A 21764-nucleotide genomic window follows, 5' to 3' on the forward strand; every position below is an offset into this window, starting at 1 on the left:
ATACCGACGATCGAATCTCGGGCAAGTAACATACCGTTTGACAAAGGGAATTGCATATGGGATTGACTGAATCCTCGACATCGTGGTTCATCCGATGAGATCATCGTGGAACATGTGGGAGCCAACATGGGTATCCAGATCCCGCTGTTGGTTATTGACCGGAGAGGCGTCTCGGTCATGTCTGCATGTCTCCCGAACCCGTAGGGTCTACACACTTAAGGTTCGGTGACGCTAGGGTTGTAGAGATATATGTATGCGGAAACCCGAAAGTTGTTCGGAGTCCCGGATGAGATCCCGGACGTCACGAGAGGTTCTGGAATGGTCCGGAGGTGAAGAATTATATATAGGAAGTCCAGTTTCGGCCACCGGGAAAGTTTCGGGGGTTACCGGTATTGTACCGGGACCACCGGAAGGGTCCCGGGGGTCCACCGGGTGGGGCCACCTATCCCGGAGGGCCCCATGGGCTGAAAGTGGAGGGGAACCAGCCCCTAGTGGGCTGGGCGCCCCCCATGGGCCTCCCCCCATGCGCCTAGGGTTGGGAACCCTAGGGTGGGGGGCTTCCCACTTGCCTTGGGGGGCAAGGCACCCCTTGGCCGCCGCCCCCCCAACCCTAGATGGGTTTTGGCCGCCCCCCCCCCCTCCCAAGGGGGCCTATATAAAGGGGGGAGGGAGGGCAGCAACACACAGCCTTGGGCGCCTCCCTCCTCCCCTGCAACACCTCTCTCTCTCTCGCAGAAGCTTGGCGAAGCCCTGCCGGAGACCCGCTACATCCACCACCACGTCGTCGTGCTGCTGGATCTCCATCAACCTCTCCTTCCCCCTTGCTGGATCAAGAAGGAGGAGACATCTCTGCACCGTACGTGTGTTGAACGCGGAGGTGCCGTCCGTTCGGCACTCGGTCATCGGTGATTTGGATCACGGCGAGTACGACTCCGTCATCCACGTTCATTGGAACGCTTCCGCTCGCGATCTACAAGGGTATGTAGATGCACTCCTTTCCCCTCGTTGCTAGTAGACTCCATAGATGCATCTTGGTGAGCGTAGGAAATTTTTAAATTATGCTACAATTCCCAACAGTGGCATCATGAGCCAGGTTTATGCGTAGTTACTATGCACGAGTAGAACACAAAGCAGTTGTGGGCGTTGAGTTTGCCAATTCTTCTTGCCGCTACTAGTCGTTTCTTGTTTCGGCGGCATTGTAGGATGAAGCGGCCCGGACCGACCTTACACGTACGCTTACGTGAGACAGGTTCCACCGACTGACATGCACTAGATGCATAAGGTGGCTAGCGGGTGTCTGTCTCTCCTACTTTAGTCGGAACGGATTCGATGAAAAGGGTCCTTATGAAGGGTAAATAGAAATTGGCAAATCACGTTGTGGTCATACGTAGGTAAGAAAACGTTCTTGCTAGAAACCTACAAACCACGTAAAAAACTTGCAACAACAATTAGAGGACGTCTAACTTGTTTTTGCAGCAAGTGCTATGTGATGTGATATGGCCAGAAGATGTGATGAATGATATATGTGATGTATGAGATTGATCATATTCTTGTAATAGGAATCACGACTTGCATGTCGATGAGTATGACAACCGGCAGGAGCCATAGGAGTTGTCTTTATTATTTTGCATGACCTGCGTGTCATTGAATAACGCCATGTAAATTACTTTACTTTGTTGCTAAACGCGTTAGCCATAGAAGTAGAAGTAATCGTTGGCGTGACGACTTCATGAAGACACAATGATGGAGATCATGGTGTCATGCCGGTGACGAAGATGATCATGGTGCCCCGAAGATGGAGATCAAAGGAGCATGATGATATTGGCCATATCATGTCACTATTTGATTGCATGTGATGTTTATCATGTTTTTGCATCTTATTTGCTTAGAACGACGGTAGTAAGTAAGATGATCCCTTATAATAATTTCAAGAAAGTGTTCACCCTAACTGTGCACCGTTGCGAAGGTTCGTTGTTTCGAAGCACCACGTGATGATCGGGTGTGATAGATTCTAACGTTCGAATACAACGGGTGTTGACGAGCCTAGCATGTACAGACATGGCCTCGGAACACACGCAATACACTTAGGTTGACTTAACAAGCCTAGCATGTACAGACATGGCCTCGGAACACGGAGGACCAAAAGGTCGAGCATGAGTCGTATAGAAGATACGATCAACATGGAGATGTTCACCGATCTTGACTAGTCCATCTCACGTGATGATCGGACACGGCCTAGTTAAACTCGGATCATGTTTCACTTAGATGACTAGAGGGATGTCTATCTGAGTGGGAGTTCATAATTAGATGAACTTCATTATCATGAACATAGTCAAAAGGTCTTTGCGAATTATGTCATACGCTTTAGTTCTACTGTTTAAAATACGGTCCTAGAGAAAATTTAGTTGAAACTTGGTAGTACCAGTTATGCGGACTGGGTCCGTAAACTGAGGATTGTCCTCATTGCTGCACAGAAGGCTTATGTCCTTAATGCACCGCTCGGTGTGCTGAACCTCAGCGTCGTCTGTAGATGTTGCGAAACATCTGACATACACGTTTTGATGACTACGTGATAGTTCAGTGAGTAATGCTAACGGTTTAGAATTGTGGCACGAGAGACGTTTTTGAAACGTCGCAGAACATATGAGATGTTCCGAAGACTGAAATTGGGATTTCAGACTAGTGCCCACGTCAAGAGGTATGAGACCTCTGACAAGTTTCTTAAACCTGCAAACTAAGGGAGAACAGCTCAATCGTTGAGCATGTGCTCAGATTGTCTGAGTACTACAATCACTTGAATCGAGTGGGAGTTGATCTCCCAGATGAGATAGTGATAGTTATCCATAGTCACTGCCACCATGCTAGTAGAGCTTCGTGATGAACTATAACATATCAAGGATAGTTATGATGATCCTTGAGCTATTCGCGATGTTTGACACCGCGAGAGTAGAAATCAAGAAGGAGCATCAATTATTGATGGTTAGTAAAACCACTAGTTTAAGAAGGGCAAGGGCAAAAGGGATACTTCATGAAACAGCAAGTCGTTGCTGCTCTAGTGAAGAATCCCAAGGTTGAACCCAAACCCGAGACTAAGTGCTTCTGTAATGAGAGGAACGGTCACTGAAGCAGTACTACCCTAGATACTTGGTAGATGAGAAGGCAGGCAAGGTCGACAGAAGTATATTGGATATACGTTATATGAATGTGTACTTTACTAGTACTCCTAGCAGCACCAGGGTATTAGATACCGGTTCGGTTGCTAAGTGTTAGTAACTCGAAATAAAAGCTGCGGAATAGACGGAGACTAGCTAAAGGTGAGATGACGATATGTGTTGGAGGTGTTTCCAAGGTTGATGTGATCAAGCATCGAATGCTCCCTCTACCATCGAGATTTGGTGTTTGCGTTAAGCATGATTGGATTATGTTTATCGCAATACGGTTATTCATTTAAGGAGAATAATGGTTACTCTGTTTATTTGAATAATACCTTCAATGGTCTTGCACCTGAAATGAATCTCGATCGCCATGATACACATGTTCGTGCCAAAAGATATAAGATAGTAATGATAGTACCACATACTTGTGGCACTGCTACTTGAGTCATATTGGTATAAAACGCATGAAGAAGCTCCATATAGATGGATCTTTGGACTCACTCATTTTTGAAAAGATTGAGACATGCGAACCATGTCTATTGGTATATATGCATGAAGAAACTCCATGCAGATGGATCGTTTGGACTCACTTGATTATGAATCACTTGAGACATGCAAATCATACCACATGGGCAAGATGACTGAAAGTCCTCGTTTTCAGTAAGATGGAACAAGAGAGCAACTTATTGGAAGTAATACATTTTGATGTATGCAGTCCAATGAATGCTGAGGCATGCAGTGGATATCGTTATGTTCTTACTTCACAGATGATTTGAGTAGATGCTGAGTGTATTTACTTGATGAAACACAAGTCTGAATTATTGAAAGGTTCAAGTAATCTCAGAGTGAAGTTGAAGATCGTCGTGACAAGAGGATAAAATGTCTGTGATATGATCATAGAGATGAGTATCTGAGTTACGAGTTTGGCACACAATTAAGACATTGTGGAAAGTGTTTCACAAGTAATACCGCCTGGAACACCATAGTGTGATGGTGTGTCCGAACATCATAACTGCACCCTATTGGATATGGTGCATACCATGATGTCTCTTATCAAATTACCACTATCGTTTATGGGTTAGGCATTAGAGATAACCGCATTCACTTTAAAAGGGGCACCACGCAATTCCGTTGAGACGACACCGTTTAGAGAAACCTAAGTTGTCGTTTCTTAAAAGTTTGGGGCAGCGATGCTTATGTGAAAAAATTTCAGGCTGATAAGCTCGAACCCAAAGCGGATAAATGCATCTTCATAGAATACCCAAAAAACAGTTGGGTATACCTCCTATTTCAGATCTGGAAGCAAAAGTAATTGCTTCTAGAAACGAGTCCTTTCTCGAGGAAAAGTTTCTCTCGAAAGAATTGAGTGGGAGGATGGTGGAGACTTGATAAGGTTATTGAACCGTCGCTTCAACTAGTGTGTAGCAGGGCACAGGAAGTTGTTCCTGTGGCACCTACACCAATTGAAGTGGAAGCTTATGATAGTGATCATGAAACTTTGGATCAAGTCACTACCAAACCTCGTAGGACGACGAGGATGCGCACTACTTCAGAGTAATGCGTGATCCTGTCGTGGAAGTCATGTTGCTAGACAACAATGAACCTACGAGCTATGGAGAAGCGATGGTGGGCCCATATTCCGACGAATGGCTCGAGGCCATGAAATCCGAGATAGAATCCATGTATCAGAACAAAGCATGGACTTTGGTGAACTTGCCCGATGATCGGCAAGCCATTGAGATAAATGGATCTTTAAGAAGAAGACAGACATGGACGGTAATGTTACCGTCTATGAAGCTCGACTTGTGGCAAAGAGTATTTTCACAAGTTCAAGGAGTTAACTACGATGAGTTTTTCTCATCCGTAGCGATGCTTAGGTCCGTCGGAATCATGTTAGCATTAGCTGCATTTATGAAATCTGGCAGATGGATGTCAAAACAAGTTTCCTTACCAGTTTTCGTAAGGAAAGGTTGTATGTGATACAATCAGAAAGGTTTTGTCGATCCTAAGGATGCTAAAAGGTATGCTAGCTCCAGTGATCCTTCCATGGATTAGAGCAAGCATCTCGGAGTCAGAATATACGCTTTGATGGAGTGATCAAAGTTTTTGGGTTTATACAAAGTTTGTTAGAAACTTGTATTTACAATAAAGTGAGTGGGAGCGCTACAACATTTCTGATAACTATATGTGAATGACATATTGTTGATCCGAAATGATGTAAAAATTTCTGGAAAGCATAAAGGGTTGTTTGAAAGGAGTTTTTCAAAGGAAGACCTGGATAAAGCTGCTTACATATTGGGCATCAAGATCCATAGAGATAGATCAAGACGACTGATGATACTTTCAAAAGAAAGCACACCTTGACATGATTTTGAAAGAGTTCAAAATAGATAAGCAAAGAAGGAGTTCTTGGCTGTGTTACAAGGTGTGAGTATTGACTAAGACTCAAGACCTGACCACAGCAGAAGATAGAGAAAGGACGAAGGTCGTCCCCTATGCTTTAGACGTAGGCTCTATAGTATGCTATGCTGTGTACCACACATGTAGTGTGCCTTGCCATGAGTTGGTCAAGAGGGTACAATAGTGATCCGGGAAAGGATCTCATGACAGCGGTTGAACTTATCCTTAGTACCTAGTGGATTAAGGAATTTTCTCGATTATGGAGGTGGAAAGGAGTTCGTCGTAAAGGGTTACGTCGATGCGAACTTTGACACTAATCCGGATGATTCTGAGTAGTAAACTAGATTCGTATAGTAGAGCAATTATTTGAAATGGCTCCAAATAGCGCGTGGTAGCATCCACAAGATGACATAGATATTCGTAAAGCACACGGTTCTGAAAGGTTCAGACCCGTTGACTAATAACCTCTCTCACAAGCATAACATGATCAAAAAGGAACACATTGAGTGATAATCACATAGTGATGTGAACTAGATTGTTGACTCTAGTAAACTCTTTAGATGTTGGTCACATGGTGATGTGACCAGTGAGTGTTAATCACATGGTGATGTGAACTAGATTATTGACTCTAGTGCAAGTGGGAAACTGTTGGAAATATGCCCTAGAGGCAATAATAAATTGGTTATTATTATATTTCCTTATTCATGATAATCGTTTATTATCCATGCTAGAATTGTATTGATAGGAAACTCAGATACATGTGTGGATACATAGACAACACCATGTCCCTAGTAAGCCTCTAGTTGACTAGCTCGTTGATCAACGGATAGTCATGGTTTCCTGACTATGGACATTGGATGTCATTGATAACGGGATCACATCATTAGGAGAATGATGTGATGGACAAGACCCAATCCTAAGCATAGCATAAAAGATCGTGTAGTTTCGTTTGCTAGAGCTTTTCCAATGTCAAGTATCTTTTCCTTAGACCATGAGATCGTGCAACTCCCGGATACCGTAGGAGTGCTTTGGGTGTGCCAAACGTCACAACGTAACTGGGTGACTATAAAGGTGCACTACGGGTATCTCCGAAAGTGTCTGTTGGGTTGGCACGGATCGAGACTGGGATTTGTCACTCCGTGTGACGGAGAGGTATCTCTGGGCCCACTCGGTAATGCATCATCATAATGAGCTCAATGTGACTAAGGCGTTAGTCATGGGATCATGCATTGCGGTACGAGTAAAGAGACTTGCCGGTAACGAGATTGAACAAGGTATTGGGATACCGACGATCGAATCTCGGGCAAGTAACATACCGTTTGACAAAGGGAATTGCATACGGGATTGACTGAATCCTCGACATCGTGGTTCATCCGATGAGATCATCGTGGAACATGTGGGAGCCAACATGGGTATCCAGATCCCGCTGTTGGTTATTGACCGGAGAGGCGTCTCAGTCATGTCTGCATGTCTCCCGAACCCGTAGGGTCTACACACTTAAGGTTCGGTGACGCTAGGGTTGTAGAGATATATGTATGCGGAAACCCGAAAGTTGTTCGGAGTCCCGGATGAGATCCCGGACGTCACGAGAGGTTCCGGAATGGTCCGGAGGTGAAGAATTATATACAGGAAGTCCAGTTTCGGCCACCGGGAAAGTTTCGGGGGTTACCGGTATTGTACCGGGACCACCGGAAGGGTCCCGGGGGTCCACCGGGTGGGGCCACCTATCCCGGAGGGCCCCATGGGCTGAAAGTGGAGGGGAACCAGCCCCTAGTGGGCTGGGCGCCCCCCCATGGGCCTCCCACCATGCGCCTAGGGTTGGGAACCCTAGGGTGGGGGGCTTCCCACTTGCCTTGGGGGGCAAGGCACCCCTTGGCCGCCGCCCCCCCAACCCTAGATGGGTTTTGGCCGGCCCCCCCTCCCAAGGGGGCCTATATAAAGGGGGGGAGGGAGGGCAGCAACACACAGCCTTGGGCGCCTCCCTCCTCCCCTGCAACACCTCTCTCTCTCTCGCAGAAGCTTGGCGAAGCCCTGCCGGAGACCCGCTACATCCACCACCACGTCGTCGTGCTGCTGGATCTCCATCAACCTCTCCTTCCCCCTTGCTGGATCAAGAAGGAGGAGACGTCGCTGCACCGTACGTGTGTTGAACGCGGAGGTGCCGTCCGTTCGGCACTCGGTCATCGGTGATTTGGATCACGGCGAGTACGACTCCGTCATCCACGTTCATTGGAACGCTTCCGCTCGCGATCTACAAGGGTATGTAGATGCACTCCTTTCCCCTCGTTGCTAGTAGACTCCATAGATGCATCTTGGTGAGCGTAGGAAATTTTTAAATTATTCTACGATTCCCAACAGTTTTCCTGCAAAAAATCTTAAATGAGAGTTGTATAGCAACATAATCACCTACATTAAACTCATGCTTTTGTATTCTTTTGTCATGCCATCTTTTAAATTTTTCTTTAAACAACTTGGCATTCTCATAGGCTTGGGTTCTCCATTCATCAAGTGAGCTAATGTCAAATAACATCTTCTCACCGGTAAGTTTGAAATCATAGTTGAGCTCTTTAATGGCCCAATATGCCTTATGTTCTAGTTCGAGTGGTAAGTGACATGCTTTTCCATAAACCATTTTATACGGAGACATACCCATAGGATTTTTATATGCAGTTCTATAGGCCCATAATGCATCATCAAGTTTCTTGGACCAATTCTTTCTAGATCTATTAACAGTCTTTTGCAAAATTAATTTGAGCTCTCTGTTACTCAATTCTACTTGACCACTAGACTGTGGGTGATATGGAGATGCAATTCTATGATTAACGTCATATTTAGCAAGCATTTTACGGAAAGCACCATGAATAAAATGTGAACCACCATCAGTCATTAAATATCTAAGGACCCCAAACCTCGGAAAAATAACTTCTTTAAGCATCTTAATAGAGGTGTTATGATCAGCACTACTAGTTGGAATAGCTTCTACCCACTTAGTAACGTAATCAACAGCAACTAAAATATGTGTATATCCATTAGAGGCAGGAAACGGTCCCATATAATCAAAGCCCCAAACATCAAATGGTTCAATAACAAGTGAATAATTCATAGGAATTTCTTGATGTCTACTAATATTACCAATTCTTTGGCATTCATCACAAGATAAGACAAACTTACGGGCATCCTTGAAGAGAGTAGGCCAATAAAAACCGGATTGCAATACCTTATGTGCAGTTCTGTCTCCTGCGTGGTGTCCTCCATAAGCCTCGGAGTGACACTTGCGTAGGATCTGTTCCTGTTCATGCTCAGGTACACAATGTCTAATAACACCATCTACTCCTTTATAAAGATGTGGGTCATCCCAGAAGTAATGTCTTAAATCATAGAAAGCTTTTTCTTTTGCTGGTATGTGAAACTAGGTGGTATAAATTTAGCAACAATGTAATTAGCATAATCAGCATACCAAGGATCAGTACGAGAAGCATTTATGACATTTAATTGTTCATCAGGAAAGCTATCATCAATAGGTAGTGGGTCATCAAGAACATTTTCTAACCTAGACAAGTTGTCTGCAACGGGGTTCTGAGCTCCCTTTCTATCAATAATATGCAAATCAAATTCTTGTAGCAAGAGAACCCATCTAATAAGTCTAGGTTTAGCATATTTCTTTTCCGTAAGATATTTAATAGCAGCATGATCAGTGTGAATAGTTACTTTAGAATCAACAATATAATGTCTGAACTTATCACAAGCAAATACAACTGCTAAAAATTCTTTTTCAGTAGTGGCATAATTTCTCTGGGCATTGTCTAGAGTTTTACTAGCATATTGAATAACATTTAGTTTCTTATCAACTCTTTGTCCTAGAACAGCACCTACAGCATAATCACTAGCATCACACATAATTTCAAAGGGTAAATTCCAATCAGGTGGCTGAACAATAGGTGCGGAAATCAATGCTTTCTTAAGTATTTCAAATGCTTCTACACAATCATCATCAAAGACAAATGGTATATATTTTTGCAATAGATTAGTCATAGGCCGAGAAATTATTGAGAAGTCCTTAATGAACCTCCTATAAAAGCCGGCATGACCAAGGAAACTTCTTATACCTTTGATGTCCTTGGGACATGGCATCTTTTCAATAGCATCAACTTTAGCTTTATCAACTTCAATACCTCTTTCAGAAATTTTATGCCCCAAGACAATACCTTCATTAACCATAAAGTGGCACTTCTCCCAATTCAAGACAAGATTAGTTTCTTCACATCTCTGCAAAACTCGATCAAGGTTCCTCAAGCAATCATCAAAAGAGGATCCATAGATGGAGAAATCGTCCATGAAAACCTCACAAATCTTTTCACAAAAATCAGAGAATATAGCCATCATGCATCTTTGAAAGGTAGCAGGTGCATTACATAAACCAAAAGGCATACGTCTATAAGCAAAAGTACCGAAAGGGCAAGTAAATGTGGTCTTAGCTTGATCATCAGCTGACATAGGTATTTGAGAGAAACCAGAGTAACCATCTAGAAAGGAAAAATGTGTATGTTTGGATAATCTTTCTAGCATTTGATCAATGAAAGGTAAGGGGTAATGATCTTTTTTAGTAGCTTTATTTAATTTGCGGAAATCAATTACCATCCTATAACCTGTAATAATTCTTTGCGGAATCAATTCATCTTTATCATTAGGAACGACAGTAATACCTCCCTTCTTAGGAACACAATGAACAGGACTTACCCACTGACTATCAGCAACGAGATAGATTATACCTGCCTCGAGGAGCTTTAATATTTCCTTTCTTCCACTTCTTTCATCTTAGGATTCAGCCGTCGTTGGTGATCAATAACTAGTTTGGCATCTTTCTCCAAATTTATTTTGTGTTGGCATGGAGTGGGACTAATGCCCTTAAGATCATCAAGAGTATATCCAATAGCAGCACGGTGCTTCTTCAGAGTTTTCAATAATTTTTCTCCCTCCTTCTCTGAAAGGTTAGCACTAATAATAATAGGATATATCTTCTTTTCATCAAGATAAGCATATTTAAGAGTATCAGGCAATGGTTTAAGCTCAAACACGGGATCACCCTTGGGTGGAGGAGGATCCCCTAGGATTTCGATAGGCAAGTTGTGTTTCAGAATAGGTCCCTGTTTAAAGAACACTTCATCTATTTCCCTTCTTTCATTCATAAACATATCATTTTCATGGTCTAGCAAATATTGTTCTAAAGGATCACTAGGAGGTACGGCAATAGAAGCAAGACCAATAATTTCATCTTTACTAGGCAATTCCTCTTCACGGTGTTGTCTACGAAATTTAGAGAAATTAAACTCATGAGACATATCACCCAAAAATAGTAACAACATCCTTTTCGCAGTCTATCTTAGCATTAACAGTGTTTAAGAAGGGTCTACCAAATATAATGGGACAAAAGCTATCTTGTGGGGATCCAAGAACAAGAAAATCAGCAGGATATTTAGTTTTCCCACACAAGACTTCAACATCTCTAACAATTCCAATTGGTGATATAGTATCTCTATTGGCAAGTTTAATTGTGACATCAATTTCTTCTAACTCAGTAGGTGCAATATCATGCATAATTTCTTTGTATAAGTCAATAGGTATTGCACTAGCACTAGCACCCATGTCACATAAGCCATGATAACAATGATCTCCTATTTTAACAGAAATAACAGGCATGCCTACCACAAGTCTATGTTTACCTTTAGCACAAGGTTTAGCAATTCTAGTAGTTTCATCACAGAAATAAATAACATGCCCATCAATATTATCAACCAAGAGATCTTTAACAATAGCAATATTAGGTTCAACTTTAACTTGCTCACGAGGTGTATAGGTTCTAATATTGCTTTTACAAACCACGGTTGAAGCTTTAGCATGATCCTTTATTCTAACAGGGAAAGGTGGTTTCTCAACATAAGCAGTAGGAACAATAGGATCATTATAAGTGATAGTCTTTTCTTCAACTTTAATAGGTTCGACTACTTTTACTTCTATGGGAGGATGATATTTAAACCACTTCTCCTTAGGGAGATCAACGTGAGCAGCAAAAGATTCACAAAAAGAAGCTACTATCTCAGAGTCAAGTCCATATTTAGTGCTAAATTTATGGAAAACATCGGTATCCATAAAAGATTTAACACAATCAAACTTAGGTGTTATACCTGACTCCTTACCTTCGCCGGGGTCCCAATCTTCAGAGTTGCATTTAATTCGTTCCAATAAATCCCATTTGAATTCAATAGTCTTCATCATAAAGGAACCAATACAAGAAGTATCGAGCATGGTGCGATTGTTGTCAGAAAGCCGAGCATAAAAATTTTGAATAATCATTTCTCTTGAGAGCTCATGATTGGGGCATGAATATAACATTGACTTAAGCCTCCCCCAAGCTTGAGCGATGCTTTCTCCATCGCGAGGCCAAAAATTATATATAGAATAATTTTCACGATGAACAAGATGCATAGGATATAACTTCTGATGAAATTCCAATTTCAATCGTTTGTAGTTCCATGATCCCATATCATCACATAGCCTATACCATGTCAATGTATCTCCCTTCAAAGATAAAGGGAAGACCTTCTTCTTGATAACATCATCGGGCATACCTGCAAGCTTAAATAATCCACAAACTTCATCCACATATATTAGGTGCTCATCAGGATGTAATGTTCCATCTCCTGCAAAAGGATTAGCTAGGAGTTTTTCTATCATACCCGAAGGAATTTCAAAGTAGACATTTTAATTTTCAGTAGGTTCAATAGGTTCAGGAGCAACTCTTTGCTCTACTAGTCAGGGTGAAGATACCCCGAACAAGCCCCTCAGAGGATTACTTTCCATAGTAACAAATGACAGTAAATTTCAGCACACTATATAAATTTTTCCTTAGCAAATTCCACCTACCAAAGGCGCTTCACTCCCCGGCAACGGCGCCAGAAAAGAGTCTTGATGACCCACAAGTATAGGGGATCTATCATAGTCCTTTCGATAAGTAAGACTGTCGAACGCAACGAGGAGCAGAAGGAAATGATAAGCGGTTTTCAGCAAGGTATTCTCTGCAAGCACTGAAATTATAGGTAACAGATAGTTTTGTGATAGGGTAATTTGTAACGAGCAACAAGTAACAAAAGTAAATAAAGTGCAGCAAGGTGGCCCAATCCTTTTTGTAGCAAAGGACAAGCCTGGACAATTTCTTATATAGAGAAAAGCGCTCCCGAGGACACATGGGAATTATCGTCAAGCTAGTTTTCATCACGTCCATATGATTCGCGTTTGGTACTTGGATAATTTGATATGTGGGTGGACCGGTGCTTGGGTGCTGTCCTTACTTGAACAAGCATCCCACTTATGATTAACCCCTATTGCAAGCATCCGCAACTACAAAAGAAGTATTAAGGTAAACCTAACTGTCGGTGTCAAAACCGGCGGATCTCGGGTAGGGGGTCCCGAACTATGTGTCTAAGGCAGATGGTAACAGGAGGCAGGGGACACGATGTTTACCCAGGTTCGGGCCCTCTCGATGGAGGTAATACCCTAATTCCTGCTTGATTGATCTTGATGATATGAGTATTACAAGAGTTGATCTACCACGAGATCGTAGAGGCTAAACCCTAGAAGCTAGCCTATGGTATGATTATTGTTGCCCTACGGACTAAGCCCTCCGGTTTATATAGACACCGGAGGGGCTAGGGTTACACAGAGTCGGTTACAAGGGAGGAGATCTACATATCCGTATTGCCAAGCTTGCCTTCCACGCCAAGGAGAGTCCCATCCGGACACGGGACGAAGTCTTCAATCTTGTATCTTCATAGTCCAACAGTCCGGCTAAAATATATAGTTCGGCCATCCGAGGACCCCCCCAATCCAGGACTCCCTCAGTAGCCCCTGAACCAGGCTTCAATGACGATGAGTCCGGCACACAGATTGTCTTCGGCATTGCAAGGCGGGTTCTACCTCCGAATACTCCATAGAAGATCTTGAACACCAGGACAGTGTCCGGCTCTGCAAAACAAATTCCACATACCACCGTAGAGAGAATAATATTTCCACAAATCTAATCTGCTGACAAGTTTTCATAATGTGACATCACACCACGGCCTGGTCATTATTTGAACCGTTTTTCCCAACCAGCCTGCCACTGCACGTTTTGCGAGGTGGTTTTATTGGCACGTCTTGTCGAAGCAGAGATCGTGTTCCCCTTATTATGGGATTCTCATCAATACGGATATGGGTAACCCAAACGTGCCCGTTGGTATGACTCCACGATTTTAGGCAAGTTCCAAACGGCCACGCGGAGGACGCTTGATATTCACCCTCTTTATAAAGAGGCCAAGGCCTGTCCTTTTCTTCTCGCACTCAATCAAACCCTTCCCCCACCTCGAGTTCCAACACCCAAGGCTCAGGCTAGGCGCTTCTGACCTTTAATCATGTCCGGATCCAACCTTCAAGGTTGGTGGATGCCCTCCTCTATCACAGAGGAGGACATTAAGAAGCTAACAGAAGCCAGGTATCTGACCGCCGAAATCTCGCACAGGCTACCTGCTCGAGGGCAGGTCATTCCCACTCCTGAACCCGGCGAGAGCGTCGTATCCGTCTCTCACTTCCTCCGAGGGCTAGGCCTTAGTCTAGATCCCTTTGTAAGGGGGCTCATGTTCTATTATGGGCTGGATTTCCATGACCTGGCCCCGGATTCCATCATTCACATCTCGTCGTTCATCGTCGTGTGTGACGCCTTCCTCCACGTCACCCCGCACTTCGGCTTGTGGCTCAAGACCTTTAATGTGGAGCCGAAGACGATTAATGGGCGACACGCAGAATGCGGAGGAGCCTTAATAAGCAAAGGCGCCGATGTTCCATGGCCAAAGGGTTCCTTCCCGGAGGTATCTGGCTTATGGCAACGGGAGTGGTTTTGCATCACAGCTCCCCGCGGTACTAAGTGGGTGGCCGCCCCTGCCTTTCGCTCGGGCCCCCCGCCACAACTGACGTCATGGATCAACAAGGGGCCGGACTGGGGGCCAGTAAATGATGTGCCGATATTGCAGAGTCGCATCCGTGATCTCCTCGAGAGAGATGTCAGCCTGGTCACGGTAATGCAAGTCATGCTAGTTCGTCGAGTCCTGCCTTGCAAACGTCGACCTCTCCGTATGTGGGAGTTCAACCCAGAAGGACCGCGAGCTATTCAGCACTTCCTCGGCATGACGCCCAAAGAGATGTACAGATTGTTCTTCGGATCACAAATAAAGTGTCCGGACACCACCGAGGATGCGGGTCTGAGCTGCAATCATCCAGATACCCAAGTAAGTAGTCCTTCGGCCGAACACGTTGTCTCTTTTTTTATCACAACATCATTTTGAAAAGTCGCTCTTTGACCAGGACTGAGTAAAAAAGGCGAAGATGATCAGGTGTTCAGCCCCCCTTCCCGAAGGCTCAGCAGATCCAGTACTGGCCAGAATGCTTGAGCTTGCGCCTTATCAAGCGCCCTCATGGGAAGATAAAGGGGGGAATAGATAGGCTGAAAGCGGGCCTCACTCATTATTCATCCAAACCGGGGGAATTAGCGCCTCTGTGAAGGAGGATAACCGGGGAGAAGAATCTGAAATTCCCTCTCCCCAGGGAAGGAAGAGGGCCACCTCTGAAGACTTGGAAACAATGGTTTCCAAACGAGGGAAGAAATCTTCGCCAGGGGGTACTGCCCCGGAGGGTATCCTTACCGCACAGTGCCCGCAAGGGGATCAACCCTCCACCGAGCTGTAAGTAAACAAAAGTACTCCATAGTAAAAATATCCTGCTTTATTTCTGAGGACAGTAACCGAAGCATATGTCTTGTAGTTCGGATCATAGCCCTTCTCGACAGAGTTCGTCTTCGGGGGATCTTCTTCCGGAGATGATGGAGAGCGAAACACCTCCCCATGCCTCCCCGCCTCATGAGGCGGGCGACCCTGAGGTGTCGTCACGGAGGATTTCTCCTGATCCGCCAAGGCCAGAGGGTAACCCTTCGGCCACCCGAAGTCCGGAGTTTTCGGCTCCTAAGGAGAGCGACAGAAAGAGGCCGGGACTGTCCGGTGCGCGACCCGACGCACTGAAGAATCTTCTGGAGCAAGCAGCTATCTTAGAAAGCGGGTTGCATGAAGCTTTTATGAGCCTGCTGAGAGGCTTTGAGGTACGCAAAGTAGTATATGTTTTTGACGGTACCGCACACGATAGGTGTGCCTTATGCAGATAGTAGCCCCTGAGACTCTGGTTGCTGTCGAAAACGGCGGCAAACAGAGGATCATAGTCCAAGGTAATAATCATGCCGCCTTCATGTGCAGGTGGCTGAAGGTCCGGTGGCTAGCCGGACTAGTGAGTTTGCCGAGCTGAAGCGGCAACTTGATGTGGCAGATGCCGACATCGTGCTTGTAAACAAACGGCTTGACAAGGCACAAGGTATGTGTTTTCTCCGGTGATCAACACATATTAAGAGGAGCATGATGCTAGTATCTTTAATATGTTGTGACTGCAGATGGGGCTGCCGCCGTGGAGACCCTTCGGACGGAACTTGCCCGAGCCAAGGAACAAGCCAGGAAGAGTGATGCGGCCGCTCTAAAGGCGGTCGAAGAGCTGAGAGCCGAACAGGCTGCGCATTGCCAAAGCAAGGATAAAATAGCCAAGATGGCTGTTGAGTTGAAAGATGCCGCCGACCATTACGAGCTTCTTGAAAAGGAAATCCGAACGAACATGACGGACCTAGAGAAGGCCATGGTAGCAGCCAAGGACGCCCGCTCTAAAATCAGAGCGGCGAAGGAGGAGCTACGTCAAGCCGGAGATATCGCGGCTGGGAAGCCCTTTTTGTTGCTGACGAAGTTCGGAGATCCTAAGTATGCCCCTCTTGATCAATTATGGAGTTCTGCAGACGCATACGTGGATTTGGCAGCGAGTGCTGCTGATGCGGCCGAGTTTTTCAAAGATCAAAAAGATCGTGAAGTGGAAAAGCTGTTCTGGTCACAGTTCAATGTTCCAGTGCGTCTGCTGCTATTAAATGAGCAGATGGCCGTGTGGGCCGAGCTCCATAGGTTGTCCGGGCTTGCCATGAGGTCTGTTGTGGATCATCTTTGGCCGGAAGGACCAAGGCCGAATAGTTATTTTGGCTTAGTGCAACAATTCCTTGGTGCTGTGCCGCATATCGACGCTATGAAGAGGTCGGCATGCATAGAGGGTGCGCGGATGGCTCTTTCCCGTGTCAAGACATACTGGGCAGAGATGGAGGCCACCGCTATTGCAACCCAGAGTTCGGCCGTGCGCCGAGTATTGGCCGAGCACTACTTTGAAGAAGTCCTTGAAGGCGCTCGTTTAATAGAGGCTTAGTGCTCGAAGAATATTATGTTCTAGTGACATGTATCCCCATTGTAAGAACAATGTTATTTGAATTATAAAGGTTGTGTTTATACTTTTGCCTGAAAGTATTATTATGCCTCCTGTGCAGTCGTTTATGTACATATATATCCTGAAAGTTTGCAGTCGTCGGCTTCAGCCCCCACGCATATAATGCGGGGGTGTTCGCACAAGCGCGTCTTCACACTTGATCCAACGTCTTGGTCCATTAAGGAGGTGGTAGCGCGGCGAACGAGGCAATCGGACTATATTGCTTTAACACTTTCACTTAACCATAGAAGTTTGACAGTGGGGCTACTATATAGCCCCTAGTATTTCCGCGACTATCCGAATACGATGCGCGTACGTACATGGCCGGGAAAACCGGCCCTTCGTTAATGTGGAGGAATCCCGACGATTCCGCTAGGTCATCGAGTGGTTGACTAGTCTCGCGCTTCATCATGACAGTCAGTTTTCGGCTTTCTCTACTGAGGTGCTCATCCGGATGAACCAGGGCACAATCGCAGTAGTTCTCCCGGTGCCACCTTAGCCGATAGAGCGGAACATAAGGTAGCAAAACGCGGCAGCCGGGCAAACCCAACATTTGACCAAAGACATGATTCGGAGCTGATGCATATAAGGCCAAACTCGCGACGCCGAACACTCCCTAAGGTATTCGGTCTTTACAACATGTACCGGGCTGAGCAACGCCCTTGATAATGAACCCCGAGTGTCCAGGTACGTGCATTATTCTGACGTGGTGAAATGCCAATAACGTCAGCATCCTTCTCGGTTATACTGAGTATCCGGAGGATGTGAAGCAATAAAAGACAGTAAAAAAGGTTTACACAGGGTCTTAATCTAAAAAGAAACCTTTGAGCGGGTCCCTGCTGCACGTCTGCGCCTGTGTCTCCGTTGTGCCGTATCCTGGAAGGGTGTAGCACGATTGCCATCTGTAAAAGAGAAGAACTTAGGTGAAAGTTGTCGTGCGAAAAATTGGTTATTCTCAATAAACCATTAGAATTCAAGATAAGTAAAGTTGAGCCGAACTAGTCCTTTTTACACGCGGGAAGCCCCTGGTACCGCCTATGGGGGTATAATCATCAAGCCAATCTCAGGTTTATCTAAGCTGTTACAGCTAGTAATGCGCCGGACTCGCCTAGCCGTGTCCGCGGTCTTGACGACCGATCATTTATTCTGGTTGGAGAGGCCGTTTAGTGTTCGGTTGTTAAAGCCGCCGCACATTCTTCCGCGCGTAAGGAACGCTCAATATTTCCACTAACTGTGATGATGCCACGTGGACCGGGCATCTTAAGCTTAAGAGAAGCGTAATGCGGTACTGCATTAAAACAAGCAAAAGTTGTTCTTCCGAGTAGTGCTTGATAGCCGCTTCGGAATGGAGCGATGTCGAAGGTTAACTTTTCACTTTGGAAGTTGTCGGGGGAACCGAATACAACCTCTAGTACTAGAGAGCCCATACAGCGGGCCTCTGGGCCTGGTATTACCCCTTTAAAGGTAGTAGTATTTTGGCAGATTCTTGTCGGGTCTATCCCCATTTTGCGGACTGTGTCCTGATATATCAGATTAAGACTACTGCCGCCGTCCATGAGGACTTGGGTGAGATGGTATCTGTCAATAATTGGGTCTAGCACCAAGGCAGCCAATCCTCCGTGCCGGATACTTGTCAGGTGATCCCTGCGATCAAAGGTGATTGGGCGGGCCGACCAAGGGTTGAACTTGGGGGTGACGGGCTCTACGGCCCATGTGTCTTGGAGTGCATGTTTGCCCTTTCTTTCTGTTATGTGAATCATGTTCACTGTTTTGACCTCTGGTGGGAATTTTTTCTGTCCCCTAGTGCTTTGCTGACGAGGCTCATCCTCGTCTTCACTTGGTGTCTCCCTCCCCTTGTGTTCGGCGTTTAGCTTGCCGGCCTGCTTGAAGACCCAGCATTCTCTGTGGGTGTGATTCGCAGGTTTGTCGGAGGTGCCGTGAATCTGACATAATTAGTCTAGAATCTTGTTGAGGCTGGACGGTCCATCTCTGTTGCCTTTGAAAGGCTTCTTTCGCTGACCGGGTCGAGAGCCCCTGAATCCGGCGTTTACCGCCGTGTTGGCTGGGCTGTCTTCGTTATTTCGACGCTTGCTTTTACTGTGTCGTGGTTTTCCATTACCATCCCTGACTTCAGATGTGCCTGGGTCGCTGGTGCTACTACGAGCCAGCCAGCTATCTTCGCCCGCGTAAAAGCGGGTCATGAGGCTTGTTAGGGCTGCATTGTCCTTGGTTTTTCTTGGCCGAGGTGTCTGGCGAGCCATTCGTCGCGAACGCTGTGTTTGAAAGCTGCTAAGGCTTCGGCGTCCGGGCAGTCGACGATTTGGTTCTTCTTAGTGAGAAATCTGTTCCAAAGCTTTCGGGCTGACTCTCCGGGCTGTTGAATTATATGACTTAAATCGTCTGCGTCCGGAGGTCGGACATAAGTCCCTTGAAAATTGGCCCTGAAAGCATCCTCAAGCTCCTCCCAACTTCCTATTGAATTTTTGGGGAGGCTCTTCAGCCAGTGCCGAGCTGGTCCTTTCAGCTTGAGGGGCAGGTATTTAATGGCGTGGAGATCGTCTCCGCGAGCCATATGGATATGGAGGATGAAGTCCTCAATCCAGACCCCAGGGTATGTCATTCCGTCATATGCTTCTATGTTCACGGGCTTGAATCCCTCTGGAAATTCATGATCCAGTACCTCATCGGTGAAGCATAGGGGGTGTGTGGCACCCCTGTATTTGGATGTATCGTGGCGTTCGGACGGTTGTAGTATTCGGTTTTGATTTTGTGCCGGAGCACGCTTCCTAGATCCATAGATGGACCTGGTCAAACTGGATTCTTGGCGCAAGTCCTCACATAAATCGTGTGTCGCTTATGTGTGGCCCCGTTAGCCGCCCTATCGCGGCCACGAGGTGGTCAATCCGGCTGATCGGCCGTTTTATTCTTCGGCTCTGTAGGCTCTACGGCCTCATCATCGAACTGAGGCAACAACTTGCGCTTTGGATAGATCTTTGTATGGCAACTACCGCCATACTTTTCTTCAGTGTCGAGCACTTTGTTCCATCTACTGTTGAGCGTATTCTGCGCGGCCTTAAGCCTTTGCTTCTACTTCTTCAGACTCCTAGCTATGGCGATAAGCCTTCTACGGAGGTTCTCTTGTTCCAAGTGCCTTTCCGGGATGACGTGTGAGTCGTCGTCCGAACTATTTTCCTCTCCGGAGAGAGGTTGATGAGCTTTATCCTCGGCGTCGACGTGTTCGGACAGCTGCTCCGTACTATGTTCGCCGTTCGCTGGTTCATCCTGCTCTATCGCTGGGTCAATGTTGTCGTCTCCTCTGGAGTCGACCGGAGTGTTATTTTCTCTTGCGCCGTTATCGCTGTTTTTGCCGAGGCAGGGTTTCGAGCGGCGCCTACGCCGTCGCTTTGATTGCTTCTCGAGGGAGCTATCCTTCGCTGCATCCTTCCATTCCTCGTCATTGTTTTCTTTGGGTGTATCCACCATGTATATATCGTGTGATGAGGTGGCTGTCCAGCGCCCTGTAGGCGGTGGTTCCTACTCGTCTACTGCATCGTCGTCCATACCGTCGATGTCTTCAAAGCCGAAATCGAGCATGTCGGTTAAATTGTCGACAGTGGCTATTAAGTGGGTGGTGGGTGGCGAGCGAATTTCTTCGTCGTCCGCATCCCATTCTAGCCGGACATAGTTCGGCCAAGGTTCTCCTGACAAGGAGAGAGACCTTAATGAATTTAGCACATCGCCAAAAGGCGAGTGCTGAAAGATATCCGCGGAGGTAAACTCCATGATCGGTGCCCAATCGGATTCGATAGGCACGGACGCAGGCGGCTCGGAGCCCGTGGCTGGGGGTGAATCCAATTGTTCGGCGGCACGGCTCTCGTAGGAGGTGAAGTCAGTATTCGGCTCTATCGCCACTGAGAGTGCGGCCTCCGTGGCGGGGTCTATCCACCCGTCCTCAGATGGCGCAATTTGTTCCGGATTGAGGGCCGGAGCAGTTGCAGGTGTGATCTCCCGAACACTGTCCGACGGCAGAGTTAAGTCATGCTCGTCATGATTGTGCAGCGCACCTGACATGGGCTCGAATCCGTCGAAGATCAAGTCTCCACGGATGTCGGCAGTATAGCTCAAATTTCCGAACCTGACCTGATGGCCAGGGGCGTAGCTCTCGATCTGCTCCAGATGGCCAAGCGAGTTGGCCCGCAGTACGAAGCCACCGAATACGAAGATCTGTCCGGGGAGGAAAACCTCGCCCTGGATTGCATCGTTGCCGATGGTCGAAGGAGCCATCAAGCCTTACGGTGACGGCACAGTGGAACTCTCAATGAAAGCACCAATGTCGGTGTCAAAACCGGCGGATCTCGGGTATGGGGTCCCGAACTGTGAGTCTAAGGCGGATGGTAACAGGAGGCAGGGGACACGATGTTTACCCAGGTTCGGGCCCTCTCGATGGAGGTAATACCCTACTTCCTGCTTGATTGATCTTGATGATATGAGTATTACAAGAGTTGATCTACCACGAGATCGTAGAGGCTAAACCCTAGAAGCTAGCCTATGGTATGATTGTTGTTGTCCTACGGACTAAGCCCTCCGGTTTATATAGACATCGGAGGGGGCTAGGGTTACACAGAGTCGGTTACAAGGGAGGAGATCTACATATCCGTATTGCCAAGCTTGCCTTCCACGCCAAGGAGAGTCCCATCCGGACACGGGACAAAGTCTTCAATCTTGGACACGGGACAAAGTCCAACAGTCCGGCTAAAATATATAGTCCGGCCGTCTGAGGACCCCCCAATC

This window comes from Aegilops tauschii, chromosome 4 (genome assembly GCF_002575655.3).
Source record: "Aegilops tauschii subsp. strangulata cultivar AL8/78 chromosome 4, Aet v6.0, whole genome shotgun sequence".
Taxonomy (NCBI): domain Eukaryota; kingdom Viridiplantae; phylum Streptophyta; class Magnoliopsida; order Poales; family Poaceae; genus Aegilops; species Aegilops tauschii.